Genomic DNA, 17,116 nt, shown 5'->3' on the forward strand with positions numbered 1-17,116 from the left:
ATCTGAGATTTTACGGATTTCCTATACTATACCTATTTCTATTTGTTACACTATTTCCGTTATGTAAGCCCACTTAGCTCAGAGGTTAGAGCATCGCATTTGTAATGCGAGGGTCATCGGTTCAAATCCGATAGTCGGCTTTTTTTTTTCTCTATCGATGTTCTACGAACAAGAATCTCTTTTTTTCCGAATTAAATGGAGAATCCAGGATCTTTTATGTTTTTTACCTTACAATTTTGCTAGATACAAAACAATAAAATAAATAATATATATACAAAAAATAAAGATTTTGATGAAATTCCATTTTTTTGGGTACTTTAGTTGATTTTACTCTGTTTATCCTGTAGTTTAATTCAGTTTTAATTTCGATGTATTCTGTAATGTAAATACAATGAAATTAATTGTGTAAAATGAAATTTCAATAAAATAAAAAAAGGAGTCTTCATGTCCCGTTATCGAGGACCTCGTTTAAAAAAAATACGCCGTCTGGGAGCTTTACCAGGACTCACTAGAAAAACACCTAAATCCGGAAGTAATCTTAAAAAAAAATTCAATTCTGGGAAAAAGGAGCAATATCGTATTCGTCTTCAAGAAAAACAGAAATTGCGTTTTCATTATGGTCTGACAGAACGACAATTACTTAGATATGTACATATCGCTGGAAAAGCAAAAAGGTCAACAGGCCAGGTTTTACTACAATTACTTGAAATGCGTTTGGATAATATCCTTTTTCGATTGGGTATGGCTTCAACCATTCCTGGGGCCCGCCAATTAGTCAACCATAGACATATTTTAGTTAATGGTCGTATAGTCAATATACCAAGTTTTCGTTGCAAACCCCGAGATATTATTACTACGAAAGATAACCAAAGATCAAAAGGTCTGGTTCAAAATTATATTGCTTCATCGGACCCGGGGAAATTGCCAAAGCATTTGGCGATTGACACGTTGGAATATAAAGGACTAGTAAATAAAATCCTAGATAGGAAGTGGGTCGGTCTCAAAATAAATGAGTTGTTAGTTGTAGAATATTACTCTCGTCAGACTTGAACTTAACGAAAAAAGGAAAGGTTCATAGAATTTTCTTCCCCTTCCCCTTTCCCCGAACTAAATCGCCCTAAGACCATTACCATTAATTTGTATTTTCCCATCAACTAGCTAAAATTGATTAACCCTAGGATTAGGATCCTTTTTTCTTTTTTCCTCTATGTGTATTTTACATACCACAGTAATTTGCTATAGAGAATTTCTAATTTCTATTAAATCAAAATAAGATAATATAAGATATTATTGCTGGAAAAAATTGTTATTTGATTTGATACATTGTGATCCTTAACGTTGATGAATTAAGAAAAACGGAAAGAGAGGGATTCGAACCCTCGGTAAACAAAAGTCTACATAGCAGTTCCAATGCTACGCCTTGAACCGCTCGGCCATCTCTCCTACATAACTTATTATGGAAAATAAACTGAGTGAATAGCGAGTTTTCTTATTCCTGCAGTACAGGTACAACCGCAACCACTCGGGGGTTCCATAGTTCTATTGGAAAAATTCCTTTTGATCTAAGTGGAAGGATACAGGATTTTTTACTAGAAATTGCGCTCGCTATAAAAAAAAAGTTTTAATTTGGGTTTTCCCGCAACTAAAGAAAAAGAAAATGGAAGAATTCTTCTTATTGCATAATAAAATAAAGAAACCTTAGAATTCCGTTTGCATAAGATACGCTACACCATACTATCGAAATCAAAAATAGGGTATGAGACAATTAATAACTTTGAAAACACGAAATAGTTGATAACATAAGTTGTTGTTCAGAAATAGCAAAGTGGAATGAAATCCAGTCTTAGTCAAATATTTCATATCTCTTCGTGTCCAAGCAGAAGGAAAAGGATACAATTTGAGCTGAGCGGAAAATCCATATCTCTATCTCTCTTATCCATTTAAAGCATATGGATTTAGAGTAGAGCATATGGATCAATCTATTTATAATTATAAGAATCGAATGTGTTTGTTTTTATGTTATTTTGTGAAGGAATGAAAACAATTCTATATAGAATGGGTTGGGAATTATGCCTAGATCCCGTGTAAATGGAAATTTCATTGATAAGACCTCCTCAATTGTAGCCAATATTTTATTGCGAATAATTCCGACAACCTCAGGAGAAAAAAAGGCATTTACTTATTATAGAGATGGTGCGATTTGACTCTTTTTTTTTGCTTTTTTTTAGCCCTACCTATACCTCAGTCTTACGAAAAAGAGAGGGGGTTGGCATAGAGAGAACCAAATTTGTAAAGCAAACAAACCCACGCTTCGGGAAGGTGAGGCGAACTAACAATTCCTTCCGTCGTGTATCCTCGATTGATGCGGCTTCAGATACTTCAATTGTAGATTTGAGTATTGAGCGAAAGGTTACACCTACAGGATATGGTATGGTATGGATTACAGGCCAATCCTACTCTATTAGTATCCGTAGGCAGCATAGGGGAGAAAAGCACTACACCTAGAAATAGGAATCAACAAGAGAAAAACTTTGTTAGAAATTACCCCTTTCCTGATCGGTATCAGGGCTGGGAAGAATGGTTGGGATAACAAACAACCATCAGGTTTGTACTTTGGATACCCCTATAACCATCAAAGATCGTTGAAGTAGCTAATTCCTCTAAATAGGAGGCGTTGAGAACAAAGAAATTATTGGAGCTATCGTTTTCCTCTAGCATTAATAGAATTCATTGGTGTTAAGAAAAACCTCTTGTGGGAAGGTTGGCTAGAGATTTCTTGGAAAAATACCAGCCCCTTTCGGTTCATAATGAGACGGGACTAATTCTATTTTGATTCTATAGATTATTTCGCTTAGTACTATTATGTACAGAAGGGAGGAGCCGTATGAGATGAAAACCTCATGTACGGTTTTGGAACGGAGATTTTTTGAATAGAATGAACGACCGTAACGGATGTTGGCTCAATCCGAAGGAAATTATGCGGAAGCTTTGCAAAATTATTATGAAGCTACGCGACTAGAAATCGATCCCTATGATCGAAGTTATATACTCTATAACATAGGCCTTATACACACAAGCAATGGAGAGCATACAAAGGCTTTGGAATATTATTTCCGGGCACTAGAACGAAACCCCTTCTTACCGCAAGCTTTTAATAATATGGCCGTGATCTGTCATTACGTGCGACTATCTCCACTATAGAAAGAAAAAAAAAAAGAGAGGATCAAATTTTCTAGTAAATACTAGAAAAAAGGGCTTTCTACATAGGGATCGTAAAAACAACGATTTTTCCCTATCAGCTGTAGGAAGGAAGGACACTTCACGAGAATCAAAAAACGAAGAAAGTATGGCCTATACTACTACTCTATGGATAAAGTTTCTCAAATTGATAGAGAAAGCACCGTAAAGATCAATTAGTGAGCGACTGGGTCGATACAACTAAAAAAAACTGCTTACTTATCCCATGATATGGGGCAAAATTTAGGAATCCGCTTATGTAATAGAGCCGATCCACTAAGGGATTAAGCAGCGGTGTAGTATCAGATCCCAAAGATAGTAAGTTCTTTTTTCTTTCTTATGGAAAAAAGTCTTTTTCAAGGATTCTATAGAGATTTCATATATGAAAACGGGATAGTTACCTTTCAGAAAATTTGAACGAAGGCTCTATATCTATCTATGCTTCATTCTTCTGAAGGTGGGAAAAAAGATCAAACTGATTATTGATAAAAATTAGGGTTTGAAACTTAGGTAATTAATTTCTTCTGCTTAACCCAAGAACAAATTGGATCGATTTTTGATAAATCGAATTCAGTTAAGATAGGGGAAATTCAGATAGCAATTTCTGAGCCGTATGAGGTAGGAAACTCTCAAGTACGGTTCTAAGGGAAGGAACTTCCTATTCCGACCGAGGAGAACAGGCCATTCTACAGGGTGATTCGGAAATTGCGGAAGCTTGGTTTGATCAAGCTGCTGAATATTGGAAACAAGCTATAGCGCTTACTCCGGGAAATTATATTGAAGCACAGAACTGGTTGAAGATTACGAAGCGCTTTGAATTTGAATAAGACCATGCTCCTTCTTTTTCATAAAATGGGTGGTTTGGTTGTTGATCCATTAATCAAATAAATTAGGTCGTAAGATCGAATCAAGAATTTCATTATATCCATTTCTTATACCTTCTATTTTATATGATATTTCATAAGAATAAACCATAGGGATAGGGTCTAGAATAGAAGTAATAAACTGAATAAAAAGAGGGGGCAATCTAAATATTGCTAATATATTAGGACCATCTTATTAATAATTCTAATGAGTTATCTTGGAATTTAGAATCAAATAAAAAACCCTATATTATGCTCAAGGAAAGTAGATATAGATAGGAGCTTATGCCCTCAAAAAAAAATACACTAGTTTCTTAAATTAAAAATAAAAAAGATTTTTTTCTTACGTCGAGAAATATTTGTTTTTCAAGATAAACAATGTCCGTTAGGCACCTAATCTTTATGTCATAATAGACCCGAACACTTGCCTCGGATTGACTTCAATATATAATTGCTCCAGTGAATAACTAAAAAAAAATAGAAGGATGGTAGATAGTAAAGAAAAGAACTAATCACAATATCTATCTTTCAAAATCTATCTTTCAAAATCTATCTTTCAAAATATATATCTTTCAAAGATTCACTAAAAAGACAGTTGGCGGGTCTCTTTGTATGTCTTGTCCGGAAAGAGGAGGACTTAATGATTATTCGTTCGCCGGAACCAGAAGTAAAAATTGTTGTGGATAGGGATCCTGTAAAAACATCTTTTGAGGAATGGGCCAGACCCGGCCATTTCTCAAGAACACTAGCTAAGGGCCCTGATACTACCACTTGGATCTGGAACCTACATGCTGATGCTCACGATTTCGATAGTCATACTGGTGATTTGGAGGAGATTTCTCGAAAAGTCTTTAGTGCTCATTTCGGGCAACTTTCCATTATCTTTCTTTGGTTGAGTGGCATGTACTTTCATGGCGCCCGTTTTTCCAATTATGAAGCATGGCTAAGTGATCCTACTCACATTGGACCCAGTGCTCAGGTAGTTTGGCCTATAGTAGGGCAAGAAATATTGAATGGTGATGTAGGCGGGGGTTTCCGAGGAATCCAAATAACCTCTGGTTTTTTTCAGCTTTGGCGAGCATCTGGAATAACTAGTGAATTACAACTCTATTGTACTGCAATTGGTGCATTGATTTTTGCAGCGTTAATGCTTTTTGCTGGTTGGTTCCATTATCACAAAGCCGCTCCCAAATTGGCCTGGTTCCAAGATGTAGAATCCATGTTGAATCACCACTTAGCGGGATTATTAGGACTTGGGTCTCTTTCTTGGGCGGGGCACCAAATTCATGTATCTTTACCAATTAACCAATTTCTTGACGCTGGGGTGGATCCTAAAGAGATACCACTTCCTCATGAATTTATCTTGAATCGGGACCTTTTGGCTCAACTTTATCCTAGTTTTGCCGAAGGAGCAACCCCTTTTTTCACTTTAAATTGGTCCAAATACGCAGAATTTCTGACTTTTCGCGGAGGACTAGATCCAGTAACCGGTGGTCTCTGGCTGACCGATATTGCGCACCATCATTTAGCTATTGCTATTCTTTTCCTAATCGCAGGTCATATGTATAGGACCAATTGGGGTATTGGCCATGGACTTAAAGATATTTTGGAGGCTCACAAGGGCCCATTTACAGGACAAGGCCATAAGGGTCTTTATGAAATCTTAACAACGTCATGGCATGCTCAATTATCTCTTAACCTAGCTATGCTAGGCTCTACAACCATTGTTGTAGCTCATCATATGTATTCTATGCCTCCCTATCCATACCTAGCTACTGACTATGGTACACAACTTTCCTTGTTCACACACCACATGTGGATTGGCGGATTTCTAATAGTCGGTGCTGCTGCACATGCAGCAATTTTTATGGTAAGAGACTATGATCCAACTACTCGATACAACGATCTATTAGATCGCGTCCTTAGACACCGCGATGCAATCATATCCCACCTTAACTGGGTATGTATATTTCTAGGTTTTCACAGTTTTGGCTTGTACATTCATAATGATACCATGAGTGCTTTAGGCCGTCCACAAGATATGTTTTCGGATACTGCCATACAATTACAACCTATCTTTGCTCAATGGGTACAAAATATCCATGCTACTGCGCCTGGCGTAACAGCTCCTGGTGCAACAACAAGTACTAGCTTAACGTGGGGAGGCGGCGAGTTAGTAGCAGTAGGTGGCAAAGTGGCTTTGTTACCTATTCCATTAGGAACCGCAGATTTTTTAGTCCATCACATTCATGCATTTACCATACATGTGACTGTATTAATACTTTTGAAAGGTGTTTTATTTGCTCGGAGTTCCCGTTTGATACCCGATAAAGCAAATCTAGGTTTTCGCTTTCCTTGCGATGGGCCTGGCCGAGGGGGAACATGTCAAGTATCCGCCTGGGATCATGTTTTCTTAGGTTTATTCTGGATGTACAATGCAATTTCGGTAGTCATTTTCCATTTCAGTTGGAAAATGCAGTCGGATGTTTGGGGTACTATAAGTGATCAAGGGGTGGTAACTCATATTACAGGGGGAAACTTTGCACAGAGTTCCATTACGATTAATGGGTGGCTTCGAGATTTCTTGTGGGCACAGGCATCGCAAGTCATTCAGTCTTATGGTTCTTCATTATCTGCATATGGTCTTTTTTTCTTAGGTGCTCATTTTGTCTGGGCCTTCAGTTTAATGTTTTTATTCAGCGGCCGTGGTTATTGGCAAGAACTCATTGAATCTATCGTTTGGGCTCATAACAAATTAAAAGTTGCTCCTGCTACTCAGCCTAGAGCCTTGAGCATTATACAAGGACGCGCTGTAGGAGTAACCCATTACCTTCTGGGTGGAATTGCCACGACATGGGCATTCTTCTTAGCGAGAATTATTGCAGTAGGATAGTGGCTAGGAGGATTTGAAAGGCATTATGGAATTAAGATTTCCCAGGTTTAGCCAAGGCTTAGCTCAGGACCCCACTACTCGTCGTATTTGGTTTGGTATTGCTACCGCACATGATTTCGAAAGTCATGATGATATTACTGAAGAACGTCTTTATCAGAACATTTTTGCTTCTCACTTTGGGCAATTAGCAATAATCTTTCTATGGACGTCCGGAAATCTGTTTCATGTAGCTTGGCAAGGAAATTTTGAATCATGGATACAGGATCCTTTACACGTAAGACCTATTGCTCATGCGATTTGGGATCCTCATTTTGGTCAACCCGCTGTGGAAGCCTTTACTCGAGGAGGTGCTGCTGGTCCAGTGAATATTGCTTATTCTGGAGTTTATCAGTGGTGGTATACAATAGGATTACGCACCAATGAGGATCTTTATACTGGAGCTCTTTTTCTATTATTTCTTTCTACGCTGTCCTTAATAGCGGGTTGGTTACATCTACAACCCAAATGGAAACCAAGCCTTTCGTGGTTCAAAAACGCGGAATCTCGTCTCAATCATCATTTGTCAGGACTTTTCGGGGTAAGTTCTTTGGCTTGGACAGGACATTTAGTTCATGTTGCTATTCCCGCATCCAGGGGGGAGTACGTTCGATGGAATAATTTCTTAGATGTATTACCCTATCCCCAGGGGTTGGGACCCCTTTTGACGGGTCAATGGAATCTTTATGCCCAAAACCCTGATTCGAGTAATCATTTATTTGGTACCGCTCAAGGAGCGGGAACTGCCATTCTAACTCTTCTTGGGGGATTCCACCCACAAACGCAAAGTTTGTGGCTGACCGATATGGCTCACCATCATTTAGCTATTGCATTTATTTTTCTCATTGCCGGTCACATGTATCGAACTAACTTCGGAATTGGGCACAGTATTAAAGATCTTTTAGAAGCGCATACTCCTCCGGGGGGTCGATTAGGGCGTGGGCATAAGGGCCTTTATGACACAATCAACAATTCGATTCATTTTCAGTTAGGTCTTGCTCTAGCTTCTTTAGGGGTTATTACTTCCTTAGTAGCTCAACATATGTACTCTTTACCTCCTTATGCATTCATAGCACAAGACTTTACTACTCAAGCTGCTTTATATACTCATCACCAATATATTGCAGGGTTCATCATGACAGGGGCTTTTGCTCATGGAGCTATTTTTTTCATTAGGGATTACAATCCGGAACAGAATGAGGATAATGTATTGGCAAGAATGTTAGACCATAAAGAAGCTATCATATCTCATTTAAGTTGGGCTAGCCTCTTTCTAGGATTCCATACCTTGGGCCTTTATGTTCATAACGACGTCATGCTTGCTTTTGGTACTCCAGAAAAGCAAATCTTGATCGAACCTATATTTGCCCAATGGATACAATCTGCTCATGGCAAGACGACATATGGGTTCGATATACTCTTATCTTCAACGAATGGCCCCGCTTTCAATGCGGGTCGAAGCCTATGGTTGCCCGGATGGTTGAATGCTGTTAATGAGAATAGTAATTCGCTTTTCTTAACAATAGGACCTGGGGATTTCTTGGTTCATCATGCTATTGCTCTAGGTTTGCATACAACTACATTGATTTTAGTAAAGGGCGCTTTAGATGCACGCGGTTCCAAATTAATGCCAGATAAAAAGGATTTTGGATATAGTTTTCCTTGTGACGGCCCAGGGCGCGGCGGTACTTGTGATATTTCTGCTTGGGACGCATTTTATTTGGCAGTTTTCTGGATGTTAAATACCATTGGGTGGGTTACTTTTTATTGGCATTGGAAACATATCACATTATGGCAGGGCAACGTTTCACAATTTAATGAATCCTCCACTTATTTGATGGGATGGTTAAGAGATTACCTATGGTTAAACTCTTCACAACTTATCAATGGATATAATCCTTTTGGGATGAATAGTTTATCGGTATGGGCGTGGATGTTCTTATTTGGACATCTTGTTTGGGCTACTGGATTTATGTTCTTAATTTCCTGGCGGGGGTATTGGCAGGAATTAATTGAGACTTTAGCATGGGCTCATGAACGCACACCTTTAGCTAATTTAATTCGCTGGAGAGATAAGCCCGTGGCTCTTTCCATTGTGCAAGCAAGATTGGTTGGATTAGCTCACTTTTCCGTGGGTTATATATTCACTTATGCAGCTTTCTTGATTGCCTCAACATCAGGCAAGTTTGGTTAATTTAGTTTGTTTTTTTGTACTGTATCAGCACCTAGTTCATTACTCTTGATAGAGAGGGAGGATCTGCCTTTTTAGATTTCTTTTTCTATTTATTTTTCCATCTAGGATTAGAACCGTATACTTGGTAATAATAGCAACGACACATTATGGCAAAAAAAAGTTTGATTCAGAGGGAGAAGAAGCGGCAGAAATTAGAACAGAAATATCATTTGATTCGTCAATCTTTAAAAAAAAAGATAAGAAGCAAAGTTTCTCCCTTGAGTTTGAGTGAAAAAACGAAAATGCGAGAAAAATTGCAATCCCTACCGCGTAATAGTGCACCTACACGCCTTCATCGACGTTGTTTTTTGACCGGAAGACCTAGAGCTAACTATCGACATTTTGGGCTATCCGGACACGTACTTCGAGAAATGGTTTATGAGTGTTTGTTACCGGGTGCAACAAGATCCAGTTGGTAAGGATAAAATACCCTTTCGTATTTGTATGGATTTCTGGAATTGATAATCATAGAGGAGCCCTCTTTACCATTCTGTATAAATGGACTATTCTATTTGTATAGATATTGGTAGAGGGGCGTATCCAACCCTCTTTTATCCACTAGTTACCCCTCTTTAGTTTAAGAGTATAGAGCAGTTTGGTAGCTCATAAGGCTCATAACCTTGGGGTTGCGGGTTCGATTCCCACTACCGGCTCCATACTCCTTCTTTATGATATATGCATGATATAATATATACATCATGCATTTGTATCTGGATTTTTTGATTTCCTAAAAGAGTTTTGGTCTAACAGTTTTTTCTCGGAAGAAGCAAAAAAATAAAAGAAAGAATAAAATATGAAAGAAAAGCGTCCATTGTCTAATGGATAGGACAGAGGTCTTCTAAACCTTTGGTATAGGTTCAAATCCTATTGGACGCAATCTTATTTCTATCTATTCTTTAAATAACTATACTAAACTAAAAACAAAGAAAACTTTTTTGCATGATTCAAATGAAAAAGCTTTCTCAACGATTCCTATTCTACTAACAAGAGTAGACATGCAAAATTTATTTGTTACTGAAGAGAAAACCGTTCCAGCTGTTCCTGAATAGCTTCCTTCAAAAGGATTTCCGCTTGCTCGGTGAATGTCTTGCTAGAAGATATAATTTCTTGGAATTGAGGTTTAGTATCTTTTAGATGTTTACGTAACTCATCCAGAAATTTATTTACCTGTTCAATTTCTAACGAATCAAGATATCCTCTTGTTCCGGTATAAATAGTAGCTATCTGCTCTTCCACTGGGAGAGGATTTGCCTGGGATTGTTTAAGCAATTCCCTTAATCGTCGACCCCTTGCCAATTGATTCTGACTTGTTTTATCGAGAGCAGAGGCGAATTGTGCAAAGGCTTGTAACTCTGCGAATTGCGCTAGTTCCAATTTTGATTTGCCAGCTACTTGTTTCATGGCTTTAATTTGAGCCGCGGATCCTACTCTGGAAACAGAAATACCCACATTAATAGCGGGTCGAATTCCGGCATTGAATAGATCCGCAGATAAGAATATTTGTCCATCTGTAATGGAGATTACATTAGTAGGAATATAGGCGGAAACGTCTCCAGATTGAGTCTCAACTATTGGTAAAGCGGTCATACTTCCTTCGCCTAAAAGAGAATTTAATTTAGCGGCTCTTTCTAAAAGGCGTGAATGCAAATAAAAAACATCCCCTGGATAAGCCTCACGGCCGGGAGGTCTTCTTAATAGAAGGGACATTTGGCGATAAGCTTGTGCCTGTTTGGAGAGATCATCATAAATTATTAAAGTATGCCGTTCGCGGTACATAAAATACTCAGCCAGGGCTGCTCCCGTATAAGGAGCGAGGTATTGTAATGTAGCAGGTGAATCCGCCATTTCAGCTACTACAATAGTGTATTCCATAGCCCCCTCCTCATGGAAAGTAGTTACTACTTGAGCTACGGAGGATGCTCTTTGACCGATAGCTACATAAACACATATTACACCTTGCCCTTTTTGATTGAGAATTGTATCTGTGGCTACTGCTGTTTTGCCAGTCTGTCTGTCCCCAATAATTAACTCTCGCTGACCGCGCCCTATAGGGATCATCGAATCGATAGCAATAAGCCCTGTTTGAAGAGGTTCGTATACGGAACGCCTGGAAATTATACTTGGAGCAGGAGATTCAATTAAGCGAGATTCGGAAGCTATAATTTCGCCTTTCCCATCAATAGGTTTAGCCAGAGCATTTACAACACGACCCAAGTAAGCCTCACTCACGGGTATCTGAGCAATTCTTCCTGTTGCTTTTACAAAACTTCCCTCTTGTATCATCAACCCATCGCCCATTAATACAATCCCAACATTTTTGGATTCCAAATTCAGAGCAATACCCCTAGTACCTTCTGCAAATTCGACTAATTCACCTGACATTATTTCACCAAGACCTATAATACGAGCAATCCCATCCCCCACTTGAACTACGCGACCTATATTCTCAATCCCTACTTTCCTATTATATTGTTCAATACGTTCGCGGAGAATTTTATGAATTTCGTCGACTCGAAGGGTTGCCATTAGTGTTTCTTGACTCTTTTTTCGGAAGCAAGGGGAAAAATAATGCCTAAATTCTAAACGAAAGTAGAAGTTCAAGGCCTAATTAATTTAATTATCTCTTCCATTCCAGGGACCCGAGAATGCCAATATTAGCACGAATCGTACGGAAATGTAACTCGGTATTCAAACAACTATTCAGAGTTCCTAGAGCTCCTTGTACGGCCTGTTGGAAAACCCGCTGTCGGACCTGATTCATTGCCCTTTGTTTTTCAAAATAAAGGGTTTCGTTTTTAGACTTTTCCAATTGTTCCAAACTAATAGAAGTAGCATTAATCAAATTTGCTTTTTCTCGTTCTATCTCAGAGTATCCATTCATTCGATACTCATCCGCTTCTAGTTCGACTTTCTGTAATCGAATCCGAGCTTTTTCGAGTTGCTCAATGGTCCCTCTACGCAATTCTTCTGAATTTCGAATAGTACTCAAGATCCTCTGTTTTCGATTATCTAATAAATCTTTTAATGAAAGTAGATTATTTTGTAAGTTTACAACTTTTATGATCTCTTCCCGAACCAAACATGAATCTTTCGATTCATTTGGCTCTCACGCTCCTTTTTTTTTTTTTCTATAGCTATTTCCATATCTTTTTTTTAAGTAATGAGCCTATCCTCTATCTTCTTTTTTATGTTTATATTTCAATATACCGAAACCTATATAAGACTAGATAAATATTAAGAGGACTCTTCCGCCTAGATAAAAATATATCATGGTCAGCAAAGTTGTTTCTTTATTTTTATTTGCCCTCTAGTTAATAATTTCAATTTCATTAAGAAAAACTAACTAAATAAATGGAAAATGAAAATTAATAGAATTCTTTTTTATTTTTTTTTTTCTTCAAATCCAAAAAATTTCTCTTTTTTATACATAGGTCGTCGATTCGGCATTGGTTAAAAAAGGGCAGGGTGCCCCCTTTTTTTTTTCTAGTAAATAGTTCAAACCATTTTATCGATATGAGTGTTCTATATCAGATAAATTTTACATTAGCTATTTCCCGTTTAAATTCGGTACTAATACTAATATAGTTGTAGAAAGAGTACCTCTTTTTGCCTGGACTTCAAGCAGTTTAGCTTTAACCGTGTTAATGGTCTCACATTCTTGGTTTATAGAGAATCAAAGTTGATTTACCAATGAGTCGCGAAATGCTATGGTTCTTCCATATGATTTCTGAATTTATTCAGAAGTAATTCGTCGAGATCGTGCACCCTTTTCTTATTTATCCGAAAAATACTAAAAAATATTATAAAGTGCAGCCGGATAGATCCAATCTATTCTTGAAATAGACAACTCGCACACACTCCCTTTCCAAAAAAAATCAAAACACCAACCACTACAGTTAGATTTATTAGATTTGTTGCTAAAATATCGGTATTAAGCCCGAAACTGCCAGCGGATGGCCAGTGAGCTAAAAAAACGAAAGAATGGGTTACATTTTTCATATGCTCTCCTCTTATAGATAGGACGAACAAAGAACAAAGTTTTTCGATCACTTACTTCGCTCGCCCTTTTTTGATCGGTTTTTTTAATGCAAATAGATTCAATCTAGTAATTTCTTTTAGATTAAGTCTTACGTCTTGTTTGACCGGTGAAAGACTTCCTTTGTTGAAATGTTCTGTTCCCAAAATTCCTAAAATAAAAGGAAAAAACTTTCCACTTTCCTAAACTAAGGACGGGAAATAAGAAGGTGAGCATATCTTCTAAATTAATAATACTCAACTCAGCCCTTCCTAGAATGGGGTATTATCTGTCCCGATAAATAGATAATTCCAGGAGTAATAAATAGGAGTAAATTAAATAAAGTATTGATATAATTGGAATTGCGGAAGCAAATACCAATTTACTAAAAAAAGAAAAAAGTATCTAATCGAAATCGAAAGAATTTTTTTTTAAGATTAAACAAAAGGGTTCGCAAATAAAAGCGCTAGTGCCACAACTAGTCCATAAATTGTTAAAGCTTCCATAAAAGCTAGACTAAGCAATAAAGTACCTCGTATTTTACCTTCTGCTTCTGGCTGTCTCGCAATACCTTCTACAGCTTGTCCTGCAGCAGTACCTTGACCAACTCCAGGTCCAATAGAAGCAAGCCCTACGGCCAATCCAGCAGCAATAACAGAAGCAGCAGCAATTAGTGGATTCATGGTGAGTAGTTCCTCGTGTCAAAAAAAAGAAATGGTTAAGGATACAATCAACCAATAAATTCTTACTTCTAAGCTCTATTGGGGAGAAGTAAAGTAACTAAAAAGTACAAATTGAAATCAAATTGAAATGATAATGTGAATTGTCCGAACTACATAGAAGGGAATTCCATATCCATATATCGGATTAGATAATGAATCTAACCTAGGAATATATAATATAATATCCTATATATATATACATTTGTTTCTTCTATTTTGTTTGCATATTTTCTCATTTTCTATTGAATCGGATTCTAAAATCATTGCTTAAAGTGGAAACCCGCATAAAAGAGGACTCCACTTATAGACATTAAGGATATTATAGTATAGATCTAGCCTGACTCCACCCTCCTTAATGCATATATACTTTGAAAATTCCATAATATAGTCTATTCTCTCTCCTACAACTCTAGGCTATATATTCATACGCATTTCTAACTATTTTTTTGCAACCAAGCAGATTATCTGGAACCATGCATGAATTGAGCTAAGCTGCAAAAAAAAATACTATTTCCAAAAAGAGTCAATTCAATGATGACCCTCCATGGATTCACCTATATAGGCTGCGGCTAATGTTGCAAAAATAAGAGCTTGAATACCGCTTGTAAATAATCCAAGAAACATGACCGGTATAGGGATTACTAAGGGGACTAAAGAAACAAGAACAACAACGACTAATTCATCCGCCAATATATTCCCGAAAAGTCGAAAGCTAAGCGATAATGGTTTTGTGAAATCTTCTAGGATGTTAATTGGTAAAAGGATTGGAGTTGGTTTAATATATTTCTCGAAATAGCTCAATCCTTTTTTGCTAAGACCAGCATAAAAATATGCCGCTGACGTGAGTAAAGCTAAAGCAACAGTAGTATTTATATCATTCGTGGGCGCTGCTAATTCCCCATGGGGTAACTCTATAATTTTCCAAGGTAAAAGAGCACCCGACCAATTCGAAACAAAAATAAAAAGGAACATAGTTCCAATAAAGGGAACCCAGGGACCATATTCTTCTCCAATCTGAGTTTTGCTCAAGTCTCGAATAAACTCAAGGACATATTCAAAAAAATTCTGACCGTCGGTCGGGATGGTTTGTGGATTCCGAACAGCTATGACAACTGAACCTAGCAAGATAGTAATTACGACCCAAGAAGTGATGAGTACTTGGGCATGAATTTGGAAACCTCCTATTTGCCAATAGAAGTGTTGGCCTACTTCTACACCCGATATATCGTATAACCCCTTGAGTGTTTTAATGGAACAAGGTATAATATTCATATTGTCCTCTGATAAAAATTGAACTTCAAAAAAGGAATTCTTTTGATTCAACCATCTCTTTCTCAACTCAGCAACTTGAAGTATTAATCTTATATTTAGGATACCAAGAAAGCACATCAGATCATAATATATATCAATACCCTCTAATATATATCAATATTCCCCTTCTTTTTTCTATGCAAAAAAAATTCTATGCAAAAAAAAAGATATAGTAAAGTAAGTGATTCCATAAATTTACGCAGTTGCCCAAGAATTCACTAATATTCTTAATCAACGATTTCTTATATAGAGAGAACGGCCCTCACAAATTGAAAATACTAATTTGTTAAGAATCAATCGAATTGAAGTCATAGTGTCATCGTTGGCTGGAATCGATATATTCGCGAGATCCGGGTCACAATTTGTATCGACTAAAGAAATAGTAGGAATCCCCAAAATGGCACATTCCCGAAGAGCTATATACTCTTTTTGCTGATCAAGGACGATCACAATGTCTGGCAATCTCGTCATATATTTGATCCCGCCGAGATACCTTTGCAAGGTAGATAATTTTCTCTTCAAGATTGCCACATCTCTTTTTGGGAGATGGTGGAATTTTCCCATTTTTTCTTCTGCTCTTAAGTCTCTAAATTGAGAAAGTCTAGTTTTCGTAATCGACCAATTCGTTAACATACCACTGAACCACTTTTTATTAACATAATGACAACGAGCCCTTATTGCAGCTGATGCTACTAAATCTGTTGCTCTTTTTTTGGTACCAACAATTAAGAAACTTTTTCCCTGACTTGCTGCATCAAAAACTAAATCACAAGCTTCTGATAAAAAACGAGCCGTTCTAGCGAGATTTATAATATGAGTACCTTTACGCTTTGCCGAAATGTAAGGGGCCATTTTAGGATTCCATTTCTTAATACCATGACCAAAATGAACTCCTGCTTCTATCATCTCTTTCAAATTAATGTTCCAATATCTTCTTGTCATTTTTTCCACACTTCCTTTTTTTTTTAACCCTACCATTCCATTACGGAATTTAGTTCTTTTTGAAGATTAAGAAAGATCCGAAATAGCTTGAAATAAAAAATATTTTTTATGTATCCTTAAATGATATAGGGTTAAATGTTAAATGGGGGTTCTTATGTCTCATAAAAATTGTTTGTTACGTCAGAATCTGAAGAAACTAATTCTGTATGGAGAAACAAAAAATCTCTCATTTCCGACGCGAATAGATTTTTTTTTTTTATTTCGAAATAAAGGTTCTTGTCTTGTGGGGAACGATGCACAAATTTTTGGAATCCGGTACCAACAGGTATAATCCCCCCCAGAACTACGTTTTCTTTCAAGCCTTTCAACCAATCAATGCGACCTCGTAGGGCAGCTTTTGCTAAAACTCGAGCAGTTTCTTGAAAACTTGCTTCAGATATGAAACTTTGGGTATTTAGGGAAGCCCTTGTTATTCCCAATAAGATTGCCCGATAATAGATCGATTCATCCAAAGCTCGTCCTGCTCGTTCCGCTCGCAATAGTCCGATTAATTCCCCAGGCGAAAAAACATTAGACATTCCATCTTCGGAAACCCGCACTTTTGATGTTACTTGGCGTATAATAATCTCTATATGTCTATTATGGATCTGTACCCCTTGGGATCGATAAACCTTTTGGATTTTATTAACCAAAGAGATACGACTTTGGGCTATGGTTAGCTCAGCTCCAATCAAGAATCCCCAAGGGACCCCAAGAATTCTTGGTATACGCTCATTCCAATCCTCAATTCTCCTTTCGAGATTCGGGGATAATGAATCAATTGAACGCGCTTCAAAGATTTGTTCCACTTTTGGAAGACCTTGC

At 37.4% G+C, this 17,116-nt stretch overlaps 3 non-coding genes across 3 annotated transcripts; 2 read left to right on the forward strand and 1 right to left on the reverse strand.

The window, feature by feature from the left end:
• The first annotated feature begins 67 nt into the window (after positions 1-67).
• TRNAT-UGU (transfer RNA threonine (anticodon UGU)) lies at positions 68-140 on the forward strand. The gene has a single exon. It is a non-coding gene; the product is annotated as a tRNA-Thr (tRNA).
• Positions 141-1,356: 1,216 nt separating this feature from the next.
• TRNAS-GGA (transfer RNA serine (anticodon GGA)) lies at positions 1,357-1,443 on the reverse strand. Its single transcript has one exon. It is a non-coding gene; the product is annotated as a tRNA-Ser (tRNA).
• An 8,623-nt stretch (positions 1,444-10,066) lies between these two features.
• Positions 10,067-10,138, forward strand: TRNAR-UCU (transfer RNA arginine (anticodon UCU)). The gene has a single exon. It is a non-coding gene; the product is annotated as a tRNA-Arg (tRNA).
• The last annotated feature ends 6,978 nt before the right edge of the window (positions 10,139-17,116 follow it).

Source organism: Aegilops tauschii, unplaced genomic scaffold, assembly GCF_002575655.3.
Source record: "Aegilops tauschii subsp. strangulata cultivar AL8/78 unplaced genomic scaffold, Aet v6.0 ptg000977l_obj, whole genome shotgun sequence".
NCBI lineage: Eukaryota > Viridiplantae > Streptophyta > Magnoliopsida > Poales > Poaceae > Aegilops > Aegilops tauschii.